This window comes from Agelaius phoeniceus, chromosome 7, assembly GCF_051311805.1.
Source record: "Agelaius phoeniceus isolate bAgePho1 chromosome 7, bAgePho1.hap1, whole genome shotgun sequence".
Taxonomy (NCBI): Eukaryota; Metazoa; Chordata; class Aves; order Passeriformes; family Icteridae; genus Agelaius; species Agelaius phoeniceus.
The window spans coordinates 8,934,626-8,947,384 of record NC_135271.1 but is presented as its reverse complement, the minus strand read 5'-3'; the positions used below and the strand labels follow the sequence as shown (position 1 = coordinate 8,947,384).

At 45.9% G+C, this 12,759-nt stretch overlaps 1 pseudogene; it reads right to left on the bottom strand.

The window, feature by feature from the left end:
- Positions 1-9,832: 9,832 nt before the first annotated feature.
- On the bottom strand, positions 9,833-12,462 carry LOC129133395 (ciliary microtubule associated protein 1A-like; annotated as a pseudogene).
- Between the last annotated feature and the right edge of the window lie 297 nt (positions 12,463-12,759).

Sequence of the window (12,759 nt, the reverse complement as noted above, 5' to 3'; positions counted from 1 at the left end):
AGGAGTTCAGATCAAAGTCAATGACCAACAAATAATCGTGTTCTAAGTCTAGCTCTCATTACAGCTTTGTCCAAATCAGAAGAGACACAGAAGAAGTTCTTAGTCAGCTTTGTCTTAAAGTCTGGGTGGATGGGACCCCTGGTAAGGCCAAAGCAGCACAAGCTGTAATCATTAGACTTAAACCTGGAACATGACCAATAAGAATTAAACAATATCCACTTAAGGTGGAAAACATAAAAATTGCTAAGCCTATCATAGACAATTGTCTAAAACTTGGGTTGTTACTGGAATGTGAATCTGAATAGAATACACCTATTTTACCCATACAAAAGCCTGATGGTTTGAACTACAGTCTGGTTCAATACCTACAGACTATTAACAAAATAGCTGGAGATCTCCACCCAGTGGTTGCAAATCCATATGCTTTGCTAAGCAAACTAAAAGATGAATATGGATGGTTTACCATTTCAGATCTCAAGGATGCTTTCTTCTGTATACCCTTGGACCCTGGCAGCCAAAACCGGTTTGCCTTTGAATGGGGAAACCCAGAGACTGGAAGGACAAGTCAATTTACCTGGACTGTAGGGCCACAGGGATTCAACAATAGTCCAACCACATTTGGAAAACACTTTGCTGAGGACCTTGAAAGTTGGGTAAGCCCGTCCACAAATGGAATTGTGTTAGAATAGGTAGATGATCTACTTTTAGCCACTGAAACTTAAAAAGACTGGAATGGACAGTAAGCCTATGAAATGACCTGGGACTAAGTGGATACAAGGCATCCAGAAATCAAGCTCAAATAATCAAACAGGAAGTCATTTACCGAGGATACAAAATATCCCAAGCGCAGCAGGGACTAAGACAGGACGGCAAAGGGACCACCCACGGAACCCCACTCCCTACTAATGCCAAAGAACTGAGAACCTTTCTAGGAGTGACTGGATGCTGCATTAACTGTGGTAGTGGCTGTGGACTGCTGGTTAAGCCACTGTAGCAGCTCTTAGAAGACAATCCCAGAGACCTGAAATGGACACCCCAAAGTAAGAAAGCCTTTCACAAGCTGAAGGAGAAATTGAAAAGAGCACCTGCTCTGGGCTGGACAGATGTCTGGGAAGCCTTTCAGCTTTTCTCTTATGAGAGGCAAGGGATGGCATTAGATGCACTAGCTCAAACAGCTGGCCCATAGAAGAGAGCAATAGCATCATTTTCCAAACAACTGGATGCAGTCAGTAGGGGACAGCCTGACTGTAAGCAGTTGCTGCTCTTGTTTCAGACATCCAAGGAGCCTGGAAATTCACTCTAGGTCAACAAATAATTGTGTTTATCTCACATCCAGTAGCAGCAATTCTTGACCAAAAGGGTGGGCATTGGCTTTCACCCTCCAGATTCCTTAAATATCAGGCAATGTTGGTGGAACAACGCAGCATTACAAAACAAATCTCTTCTCTGGTTCATCCAGCAGCATTCCCAGCTACTCACTAGACAGACAAGGAGCCTTTGTAGCATGACTGGATCAAAACCATTCAGTCCACTTTATTCCAGCTGCCCAGATCTTAAAGAAACCCCAATTCCAAGAGCAGAATCTCAGTACACAGATGGGAGTAGCTTTGTAAGAGCAGATCAGTGAAAATCAGGATATACAATTAGCATGGAGCAATAGGAGATAGAAGCCCTGCACAAGTCAGCTCAGAAGACAGAGATAATCACTTTAACCCGTACCCTCTGACCAGCCTGAGGAAAAAGGATCAATAGATGAACAGATTCCAAGAATGCCTTTAGAGTAATAGACGCCCATAAAGCAGTTTAGAAGGATAAAGGACTTTTGACAGCTCAAGGAAAGCAGTTGAAGCATTCAGAAGAAATCTTAAAATTGATGCAGGCAGTACTACTGCCTCCAGAGGTTGCAATTCTGCACTGAAAAGGACATCAGAAAGGAGGAACCAACCCCAAAAGAGGTTACAGGTTGCAAAAAGAGCAGCAGAACAAAGCCATGCTGAGATTCAGGCACTAATGCCCAAAGGTAAGGAACAATATGACAGTGATGTATGCCGTATAATCAGAAAGATCTAGAATTAGCAAAGAATTTGAAAGCAGAATGAAAACATGTTTTTTCAACTCCTCAGGGATAGACAGTTATGCCAGAAAGAGCATCATGGAAATTAATTAAAGATGAACATAATTGTGTACACTGGGAAGGGGATGCCTTACATAATTATTTGATAAGGACAACAGTAAGATGCAACCTGATTTACTCTAGTGTAAAGCAGGTAACCCAAGGGTGTGAAATAATGTCTTAGAGCCAATCCACAAACCAGGACTAGAGTTGAGCTTGGCACAGTAGACAAGGGACAATATCCTGGACAGCATTGGCAAGTTGACTTTTCTGAATTACCAAGAAAAGGGGGGTACAAATACCTTCTGCCTTTAACTGATACCTTCTCAGCATGACCTGAGGCATTCCCAACCCAAACAAATAAAGCCAAAGTTTTCAATATTTTGGTAAACAATATAATGCCCTGGTTCAGAGTGCCTTTAGACATCTCCTCTGACTGAGGACCACGTTTCCTAGCAAGTATTGCACAGCAACTTTGCAATAATCTCCAAATCAACTGGCACCTACACACACTGGATTGGCCCCAGGCCAGTGGCCAGGTGGAAAAGATGAATTATCCAGTAAAACAACAGATAGTCAAAACTGTACCAGAGGCCAACATACCTTGGCCCCAGGCCCTACCTTTGGCTTTATAACGGATTTGATAAGACCAAGAACAAAAGAAAATCTGAATCCCTTTGAAATACTGTACAGAAGACCATATAAGCAAAACTAGCAAGGGGAAGATACTGTACAAGTTGGAGAGGGGTATCTCCAGAACCATGTTGTCCAACTAACCCAACAGCTGCAGAAAATAAACCAACACATTTTGAGCACATGAGCAAGAGGATGCTCCTCTCCACCAGGTAGAAAGCCTCTTATCCCAAAATTAAATAGGAGTCTATTTAGTACTTTTAATCACTTACACAGCCTTTAAAGCCTAAAGCATTCATCTCTTGGATACATTATTCCAGAATTAAAATGCTTTGCAAAAGGCAAGTGGAGTCCAAAAGTGGACCTCAGAAAGAACAGGAGAAACCAAGATGCATTTCACAGCATCATCGTCTTCCCGATACTTCTAATCAGAATCCAAGCCACAGCAGATGACTGTCACTACCATAATGATCTCCTTGGCCTGCAAGATCCTGGTAGATGGAACACTCAAAAATATTCAGGACCTAACTGGCTAAAAGAGATTAAAAAGGTAAAAGCACTTTACACCATTTTAAGGACTAATGACCAAGCAGTTGAAGATTGAGGAAAACCTGACTCCATGCCTGCCTTTCTTGTCCCACCTGAAAGCAGGATCTCTGTGGCTTGTAAATTTGAAACTCACAAACCTCGTTCAGAGAAGATTGCTCGAGTGATCATGCGCATCTGCGACCTTTCTAACAAGCAGTGTGTGAATTCATTTTCATGTGAATCCCATCAGGATTTTTGCACTATGCAAATTAAAATGGGAGACTATAACCTAGCACAAGATAGTTGCCTTCTTCTGTGGCGCACAGGTGGGGTGGGAGGACCATCATCACACAGAGATCCAGGAACTGAGCCCTCCAGGAATCCGACCCAACAAATATTGTTTCCAACAGGCAGCTCTATTGCGACTAGAGTTAGAAACTGTCCTGCTTGTACGCTCAGTACATGGAACAGATCTCATACAGGATCTGCTTTTGAGAATTGAATTTCATTCTTGGGATATTCCAGGCCATCAGAAATAGTAACCAATCAAGCTGGAGGGGTAGCCAGGAGCACAATCATCCCATTAGGGTATATCATGTCCAATTTCATGACCACGTGATGGCAACCCAGACATGCATGGAATCCAATAGCACAGCTGCATCCTCTAATGGGCTGAGGTACTCAGAATACTCAACTATTTGTAGTGGGAACTTCGTAAAGCATCCTTTGTAATACTACCAGGGGCCAGTGCAAGGTTTCTGAAGGTTTCTGAAATGCTTGCCTACAGGCAGGCAATGTATCTGAAGAAACCAGTTACCATGCCTTGGGTACTCGACAAAGAGCAAAACGGAATGGGTCACACAACAGACATTTAAAATTTAAAATCAAAACAAACAACTTTACATCGGCAAACAACTCCGTAGAACGGGACCCATAAGTGAAATAATATAGTCTTTCACTCTGGGGTAAGACAAACAAATGAACAATTGTTGCCTCTAAATCCACAGTACTCTCTGAAAAAGCTGGAGGTAAAGATACAAGCTAATGTTTCCAAAATTAAACAGCAATTCTGCCCACTCATACAGCAAAGCCTAAAAGAATGGGAGCTGTGGATACATTCCCAGACATCAAATGATAGGTGTAGAAAAGACCTAAGGGGATGGTTTGGGTCTGAACTGGGAGTATTAAATTCTATTGATCAAGAAGTCTTACTCAAGAAAGTAAGCACTGTGAGCTCTTATATTGGACAGATACAAACTCCTCTCAGAGCAACCCTGCTATCACTTGCCCATACCCAAAACCTGGCAGCTAACCTATTAAGCACCCTGGCCAACAATACACAGCAGGATTTTCAAGCAGTTGGTGGCTTTATGGGAAAACTACAGGGTGACATTTCTTTAGCATTTCAATGAACACAAGCTCAGCTGTGTGTGGCTATGGTCTGTAATCTCAGGAGAACTTAAAAAAAGGAGAGCTGGGGAAATTGCCACAAGAATGAACTAAATCATGGCTAAAAATGAAACCCCAAAGCAATTTGAAAAAGACTTCCACACTTGGTTGCAACTGGCCAATTTCACATAGAATGAACAGAACCCTGCAGTCTTTTGTATTAACCATTAAGAATGCAACAAAATACCGTGTCATTCCAATTTTGGCCCTTGGAGTTATAAGAACTCACGTAACTGTCAGACCCATTCAGCATAATGTCTGGGCCATTTTCAACAAGAAAACTAGAAGCTGGCAAACTCTTAGTATCAAAGCATGTGTACCAAGGGATGCGCTGAATTTTGTGTGCAAAAATGCGGTGCTTGAAAGAGAGGATCGGTGTCTGCATGCTGAGGGCAGCACTTGTATTTTTGAAATGAGCCCAGTTACTCATGCACTATCACAGGTGTGTTATGTGGGAAGAGGATGTGCCTGTGTGAGATCTGCTTGCACAACTATTACAATTGAGTCTTTTAATTAAACTACTAATGGTACTAACTTCTCTATTTGTAATTTCACAACCAAAAGTGGATGCCACTTAAGCTGCACCACACAAGAACTTCTCTAGAGATGCTGCAGAATGCACATGATGGGTATCAGCAAGCGCCCAAATTCCAAACTGGACGGGACCCTAATGTTCTAAAGCAAATGCCGTACCAGCCTAATATAGAATGGCTAGTGGCAGGAGTCCAAAATGCATCTCACAGAGCCTGATGGACACTCAAATCTGGTATCAAAGTTGTTACCGAAATCATCACCAAAATAGAGAAAGAAAGAGAACATCATGAATCAGATGTCTTCTTGTGATGGACAAATCTGGAACCACCAACAGCTCCTTAGATTTTAGCTTCCTCAGCAAACCAGTTCTAATTTTAAAAAAATTAACCCTCCTCTTAAGCATCATAAACCTATGGATGTGGTAGAAAATTAAAACAGCAGCAGAACAGTACATATGTACTGTGTGTAGCATTGTTTGTTTTATATTTATGGGTTTATTGTAAAGTTGGTTAATTTATAAGTTAAGAATTTGGTTTGACCCTCAGTTCCCCCCATGTTCTCCCTTGTAATGGTTCATTCCTTCCACCTGTTACCTGTCAATCATTGTAACCGTCCCCTCTCAGGTCGAGACTCTTCTATGTCAATCATCCCTCACCTAACATATGATTTGTCCCCTGAGCCTTTTCCCGCCCCCAGGCCCTTCCTATTGGTTCAGTTGTGTCCCCCGTGCCCCGCCCCGGTTCTGTTCGTTGGTCCCTCGTGTCCCCGTCCGTTACGCCTTTCCCCTTTATAGGTGCCTCCCTAACGGTTCTTACCTGACACCGTCACTGGCCCCGCCTGGGTCAAATACAGCGCCTGGGCATCCAAACGCGTGTCCACTCCTTCCTTCCTTTGCCTCAGCACTTGGCAGTCCTGCTCTCGCCTGCATCACCACACAGCAGACGCAGCCACTACTCAGGGGTTCTCGCCTGAGATGTTTGGGGATGTTTTAGGTTCAGATTCTCTGAGGCTTTAGATTTTAGATCTCTAGACAATGCTTCCAGGAATCTAAATGGCTTTCAGAAACTAAACTTTTCTCCTTTTTTCCTCAGTCTTTGCACTCGTGTGCACTAGAGACCTTTGGTGAATGGATTCCACTCTAATCCATCTCCAAGCTGAATCTCTCAGCTGTGTTCACACTGGTGCTTCGTGTGTCTCTTCTGCACAGTGCAATTTTAAAATCTTCGTTCCTTATTATCTCTGCCCTTCTTTTTCTCTTTTAGCTTACAAATGCATGCACTTGTATCAGAAATGGCTTTTTTTTCCCTACATCACTTCCTGCCAAGTAATTTTCTTTTATCCTGTTGTGATGTTAATCTAGCCTCATATGCTTTATTCCAAGTGCACTCCTGTTTCCTTGAATGTGGAAGTTTTATAATGCAATGCTCTCATTCACCTGCTTTCATGAAACCCTTCATTAACATTAGCACAAGTAACTGTGTGGTTCCCTTCTGCTTTGTAGAAGATTGGGAAACTCAATCCTGCTCAGCTACAAAAAACATTTATGGTGCTTGGTAATTGCCCTAAGAGCTTAAATTAATGGTAAACAACTGCAGCTTCTTATTCACTTCACCGAAACTGGGAGAAAACACCCTACAAATATCAAGGAATACAGTGCAAGGATGATGGGCATCCCTCAGTTATCCCAACAGACTGATGTCACGGGCAAAATTCCCTCTTTTCCAAAGGGTTTTCATTTGCTTTGGCTGTACTTTGTATGGCTTCAGGTCATATTTCCCTTCATTTAAGGAAGTATCTTGGCCGTTCTTGAAGAATTTGCCCTTGGAGGAATAACTCAGTTCTGCAGTCCTCATTATACACCCTTTTAAAAAAGACTTTTATGCTATTTTTCTTCTCTCTGTGTTTTCACATTTGAACCATGTTCAACAAGGTTTTCTTTCTAAAAATATTAATCACAATATTCCAAAGGATTAAAAAATGCTTGGGTATTTTTTCCCTAAGTATTTACAAAAGAACAATAAAAAAATCTGTATACATGCTGGATGTAAAATGCAAATAAACTTGAGAGTTCTCCCAAAACCCTTAAGAAAAAACCTCATGTATTCTATAAAACTCAGAGTATTCATCTACAGTTTACAAAAATGGGCACGTTCTTGAAGAGAAAATTTGTGCAATGGCGCTGCACAGAATTCTATGCTTTCAAGCTTTTTGCCCTTCAGGGGCAGTGCCATTCTCTGAGCTGTAATGCTCTGAGCATGTTCTGCTCACCGTGGCAGCTTTCTGCTCTCCCCTGGTACAGATCATCCTCCCAGCACAGGGGGAGTGCAGCCCCCACAGCTCGCAGCCCCTTCCCACCCAGCAAGAGCCTGAAGGAGAGAGATGGCTTTCAGCAGCTGCCGCGGGTTCTGACAGTGCCACCTCTCGGCTGCTGAAAGCCTGAATGTCTGTGTTGCGGTGTGTGAGTTTCTGAGCCAAATGTTCTGTTAGCTTGTGGTGTGTTCAAGTGTTCCCCGAGTTATTACAGTCAGTTTCTCCCCTGTGTTATGCCCTCCTACCCAAGTGTCCCTCAAGGAATCCCCTCCCTCCTGACCAGATTTTTCCCTGTCTGTCAAGACAACCCGGCCCCTTTGGCCCATCCATCAGCCCAAACCCTACCCTTTGTTCCAGACAGTTCCCTGTCCCTCACCCCAAGCTCCAATCTCTGTCCCAGTGCTCTCTCCTCCCCTTGTTCTGATTTGTTGTAGCCCTCAAAACCACACCCCGAGGGTCGCTTATTGGTTACTAAATGGTGTCCACCCCCCGTTTTGAAAGATTTTAAAAACCCGTGCACAGGGCTTCTGCGGCTTCTTTTAACTTCTGTTTTTCTTTGGGGATGTTTTCTTAAGTGCCTTCCACCGCCTCTCCAAATGAATTGGCTGCATTTTGCACCACAGAAGAGCCTCCTCTGCCTCCTTCACTCGGTCCTCCGGGGGTCTCTACTGCTAGGCAGCTGGCCTAGAGGTTCTGGCTCAGGCAGAACCCTAACCCAGCCAGTTCCCCTCTCTTGCCATTGTCCCTGGAGCATCACAGAGCTAGCCAGGGCTCCGGAGGGCAGTGACAGTGACCCGTGCCCTGGCGTGTCACAGCCCCCAGAGCCACACCTGCCAGGCCACAAGCCCCATCCCTGGTCCCCACTGCCGGCCTCAGCGGCTGCTGGGCATCCTCACCCTGAGTGCAAAGGCAGAGGCAGGAGCCCCCCAGGGCGCTCTGGATCCAGGCTGCAGACACCCTGAAGGCAGCACTGAAAGGGACACGGATGGGGACTGCAGCTGCATCTTCCAGTGCTCGCCACCCCTGACTATTCTCTAAGGGAACTCAAACCTCACCTGCAGCACCTTGAGCTCTGTTATGAATAAGAGGCTTGACTAGGCCAATATTCAAGCAGCAATTAATTTATTATTTAATCTGGTAAAGTATGAGCAATACAGCGCTGGGTACAGTGGGGGAAGTGTTCCCTCCAACTGCACACCGATACTTGAGGGTTACAGGTATGTATAGGGGTACTCCTCAGCTTTTTTTTCAACAGTTTCTATTTCCAATTTTTACTCATCAGCAATTTTTCTTCCAAATTATTAGATCACAATTCTATACACTGTAGTGATTTTAGTTTCTCGGGATGTATTTTCAAAGGAGTATCCCCAGATGGTGGCAGTCCAGTTTCCAAAAGAAGAAAGACGAATCCCATCTGGTGGAGTCCAGCTCCTCAGATTTGGGTCCACCTTTTAATTGCAGAGACTATAAATCTCATAACAGTGATGTCTAGCTTCCCTTTGGTTGAAACCATAAATCCTTGAGGTGATGTTGATCTTCCTTTCTCAAGCTGTTTTTCTCTGCTTCCATAAGGCATGAGATAAGCATATTTCCTTTATATATATTCCAAAGGTATAGTTTCAAGGATACAAGTAATATTCTAAAAATATACTTCAAAAGGTTATTATTGCAGAGCTTTTTTATGGATTAAATGCAAGCAAAAAGCAACATCCTTAACACCTTAATTCCAATGCTCCTAAATCAACCAGGGTTAATTGCAAATAAAAGATAGGTTCAAAGGCCTTTTTCCATGCTTTATTTTCCTCAGTTATTATTAGAATTCACAACTATCCCATTGTCGATGTCCACACATTTCTCATTCACAAATACAGACGTCGCCTGTTTGTACCTGGCATGAAACACAGCTTTGTATTTCACACAGGGCAGATGCGTTTGTGGGCACCCCTTGGGCAGATGCCAGCTGTGTGCACTGCAGAGGGGGACACTGAGATGGGCTTGGTCCTTGAGGCCAGCATGGGCTGAGTGTGCAAGGCAGGGCTGGAAAGCTTTCACAGTGCTTTGCCCTGCTTAGGTGAAAGGGTGGTGTTGGAGACGTCAGCGTGGCTCCCGCTGTTCCCTCACTGCTCTCCCCTCAGCCTCATGCTGCCGTGTTTTGACTGAGGCGCATAGACGTGAGAGAGTGAAGCCAGTGGTCTACAGCAAGGCACACCGAACCCCACCCTGCTGCAAAGGAGGAACAGAAGAAATCTCTTCAGGTGTCTCTCTTTAATCAAGATGTGTTTCAGCTATTAAAGAAGCTTTGAAGAGAGAATGTTGGAGTCCAAAACTGAAGGCAGGATCCCAGGCCTTGGTTACTGCCAACTTGTCCTGGTTTAGGGCAAATTTGGAGGAGACTTTCCAAATTAGGGCCCCTCAAGTAAGCAAACCCCCATGGCCCCTGCCCCCAACCGGTTCTGGAAGGATTCCTCAGAGAGAAGTGGAAAGAACCTGTTTATTTAATAGGCACAGCACCCCCCAGCACACAAAATGAACAATACCGGATGACACCACTCTGAAAAAGATGACAAATTCAGAAAGTCTCTCTTGGGGGGTGGTCACTCTGTTCTCAGCCCCTCTGGTGCTGGGGCAGCTGCTGCAGGCCAGAAGGTGCAGACTCTTGGTGTTTCCCAGGTCCCAGTCCGGAGCAGGTTCGAAATGGTCAGAAAAAGGAAAGGAGAAATGGTCCAGGAAGAAATTTGGACAGTTTAGCTAAACTAGCTAATGAGCAAAGCAAGCAGAAGCAAACAAGCAAGAGCGAGAGAGAGCAAAGCGAAAAGCAAAAGCAGAAAAAGCAAAAGCTGCAGTCTCTGTGTCCCGCCAGGCTGATAAGAAAACCGAAACAAAACTTTCCCTCTTCAGAGCCAGTCTTAAAGGTACAGAACATAATATCCAACATTAACAGAACACATGAATGGGGATACAAGCATCATAAAGTCACCCTGGGACACAACTGGAAGAGGAAATTGGGAAAAAAAGACGTGAAGATGATGCCTCACTCTCCAGAGATGTCCTCAAGTGAAGCTTGTGCAGCAAAAGACATTGATGGGCTGACTGCCTTACCTTTCCCAGGGTGTATTGCACTGGAGCTGGAAACGCTCTCTTTCCAGGAAGTTTGGTTTTTAGTCCCATGGAGAACTTGGGAGCCCTGGTTTTGTAGACATCCAGATCCACCTTGTCAAGTGCCGCAGGACCTGGCGTCTGCAAGAGAAGCAATGAGGTTGGTGGGTACAAGAGGCAGTGTGGATTCTTGCTGGCTGTCCATGAGTACTGTGCTGCTTTAGGTGGCTGGCCAGAGGACTAGCTGGGAGGCCTGGAGCCTTGGGAATGAGGGCTCCTTGGGAAGACAGGTAGATTTGCCAGAGAATGAGGGGAGATTCTTGCCCTTAAGGGCAGTGAGCTGTACTGTGTCAAAGCTGCTGGTGTGGAAAAATGGGGGGCTCCAGGTGTGGCTGTTCCTGGTAGTAGAAGAGCCAGAGGCCCTGTGGCTTCTTGTGCTTTGCTGCAGGTGCAGGGAAGCGTGTGTTATGTGGGGAAAGGGCAGGCACTGGGGCCCTTGTGCCCTAAGCAGGGCAGCTGAGCTTCTGCTGCTGCTGTCAGAGAACAGAAGCACAGCTCACCTTTGCCACATCTTGACAACAGCTCTGGTATTGACTCTTCCCCTTCATGGAGTAGCACGGTTCAGCAGGAGTGTATGCTGTGTTGAGTCCCAGAATCCTGGGCAAGGTGTAGGTGCCAGGAGCTGGAAACGGAATAGGAAGACAGCATAGGTCAGTCCTGTGGGAAAGGGTGCAATGCCTGGGTGGAAGAGAGTCAGCCTGCCAAGCTGGCTGTGAGGAGCAGGAAGGCTATCCTGCCCCTCATGCCAGTGCCTCTGGCTTTTGTTGCATGTGGTGTGCCTTGGCTGTTTGAAAGCAGAGGTGCCGGTTCTTGTGTGAGATGGGAGAAGTTGGTGCTGTGGGACGGCACAAAGCCTGTTGAGCGCACACTGCCTCTTGCTGTGCAGGCTTTTTGCTAGGCCTGTTGAAGAAGCTGCAGATGCTCCCTGCAGGACACGCAGGCTGTAAGAGTGTCTGTTTCCCCACGTTCCATACCTGGTGTTTGGAAACCTCTTAAACCCTTGGCTCGGGATGCCAGGCTATTGGCCGGTGCCGTATGGAAGACGTGTTTGTGTGCAGGATCCGTGGTGGAGTCACCTGGGACACAGAAGGAGACAAGAAAAGTGAAGTTGGAGCCTAAGTGCAAGCCACAGAGGAGAAGTCAGGAGGAGCTGGAGGAGGTGCTCAGTCTTGCTTCTTTTCTGTCTGGAGCTCTCTGAAGCCCATTCAGGGCGTGAGCAGAGGGCTCTGTGCCCCAGTGGCACAGGGCAACAGTAAGGCCTGCTTGTCTGGCCTGGATGAAGGCCTGCAGAAATGCTACTCACTGGGTCCAGGGGTGACCAAAATCTTGCTCTTGGGATGTGCTGTCACAAGTGCTGATGGAGCCACCTGCTTCCCAGTCTTGGTGATGGATGATTCGAGGAAGTAGCGAGGACCTGGTGAGCAGGTTGCTGCGGAGGGAGCATTGCTGCCTGGAAATGAGTGTGCAGGGGCTCTGTCTTTGGTGGGATCATGAGCCATATGACCTGGGAAGCAAAGCCTGTGAAAGGACCTGTGCCTGCAAGTTTGTGGTGAAAGGAGGTTCCTAAGTGGAAGCAAGCGCTGTGCTGTGCTGTGCCTCCTGCTGCCACTACCTCCCCTGATAGTGGGTTTACCTGTTAAGCCAGGGAGCCAGTACTTGGCACCTGGGGTGCTGAATTCTGCAAGGTTTGGGCCCCGTCAGGGATGAGGTCTCCAGGTGCCTTCCTGGGGTCCCTCCATGCTGGTGGCCAGAGAAACTACAGGAAAAACTGGAGAGCTACCAAAGGGCTTCTCTGACACAGCGCCGGTCCAAAGACTTCCTGTAGCCCAGAGCAGGAAGAAAGCAAACTAGCATCACAAGAGAAAGTGAAGAAAAGTGAAGAGCAACAAGGGGTAGCAGATGGAAGAGAAGGAGGAATGGGGAGAAGCAGCAAGTTAGAAGCAAAGATGCAGCATGAACTCCCTGCTGTGCCCTCAGGCAATGATTGTTTGCCAGGCCAGCAGCAGTGGAGAAGCGCAGCGCTGGCCTGGCTAGGT